General features: G+C 41.3%; 1 pseudogene; it reads right to left on the reverse strand.

The window, feature by feature from the left end:
- Positions 1–584: 584 nt before the first annotated feature.
- LOC101705217 (small EDRK-rich factor 1 pseudogene) lies at positions 585–1,249 on the reverse strand (annotated as a pseudogene).
- Between the last annotated feature and the right edge of the window lie 201 nt (positions 1,250–1,450).

Raw genomic sequence — 1,450 nt, forward strand, 5'->3', positions numbered from 1 at the left:
GTTTTGAGACTTATTTACGTGTTTTCTCATTTCGACTTGGGGGGGGGGCTGTTGGCGCCTGCATGGATTACCTCCTCTGAGCTGGGAGAGGTGGGCCAGGGGCCAGGAGCAGTGGTAGGGATGGTGGCCCAAAAGCCCTTTCCTGTGGGCTGGGAGCAGCGGGAGGGATGGTGACCGGGAAGCCCCTTTCTCTGGTCCAGGAGCAGTGGGATGCTGGCTCAGAAGCCCCTCCCTCTGGGCTGGGAACAGCGGAACCCAGTACCGTGGTCTGGTGGTCCGGTGTCCTCTTCGTCTTTGTAGTGTGGAACCAGGTGGCTGCCTGTCTGCAGCGGGCTGATTCGGCTTGTTTCGCGGGACTCGGGACCTCGGTAGGGCGTGCCACTTATGATTTTTTTTATTTCTGCAGAAATGGTAGCAATGTCTCCACTCTCATTTCTGATTTTAGCAATTTAGTGTTTTTTCCCTTCAGTCTTTGTAACATAAAGGCTTGTAAATTTTATTAATATTCTCAAAGAATCAACTTTAATTTTATTGATTTTCTTTATTTTATTTATTGGCAATCTGATATTTATTACTTCCTTCTTTCTAGATTTGGTTTGTTTTTCTTTTTCTAATTACTAAAGTTGAAAGGCAAGTTTTCGCGATGCGAGATATTTTATTTTCTAACATAGTAATTTACAGCTTTAAACATTTAAAACTCTAAATGTCTGTTTTAGCATAGTTTTCACTGTATTCTGTAAGCATTGCATGTTGTTTTTCTAAGTACAGTATTTGCTCTTTTCCCTTGTGTATATTTTACTTTTGGTTCATTTCTTTTTTAAGAGTGTTGTTTAATTTCGACAAATTTGTTAACTTTCCAAGTCTCTCTGTTAGTGATTTCTTTCTTTTTTTTTTTTTTTTTTGAGGTAAACAGTTTTATGAGGATGAGTTATAACACATGTAATGCTTGTTCATTCTAAGGAATCCTGATCTTGGAGCTTATGATGCACCAGTTGGCAGTAGCACCCACGTTTCCCAGAGCTGGTCATTATTTTTCTCCTGTTTGCATATTCTTCTCATTAGCTGCTTTCTGCTTTTGTTCCATGATCTCAGAGTCCCTCTGCTTTCTTTGAGAAGTAGTCACGCTATCCTCTTTTCTTTTTCCCTTGCTAATTTCTTGGGTTTTCTTCATATTCTTCTGTTGGGCAAGTTCTTGTTGATTACCACCTGTAAACTGGGGAAGCAGTTGTACCTTCGTTAATGAATTCATACGTGAAGCGTCAGCACATGGTAGCACTCAATATATTAACTATTATTCTTGCCTGTTAGTGATTTCTAATGTCATCTCATTGTGGCTAGGGAAGATTTTTTTTTTTTGGTACCGGGGATCGAACTCAGGACCTTGTGCTTGCGAGGCAGGCACAGTGCCACTGAGCTAAATCCCTGGCCCTAGGGAAGATATTTTGAGTGA

This window comes from Heterocephalus glaber, unplaced genomic scaffold (assembly GCF_053883595.1).
Source record: "Heterocephalus glaber isolate CG9 unplaced genomic scaffold, H.glaber_assembly_v1.0 deba00000281, whole genome shotgun sequence".
NCBI lineage: Eukaryota > Metazoa > Chordata > Mammalia > Rodentia > Bathyergidae > Heterocephalus > Heterocephalus glaber.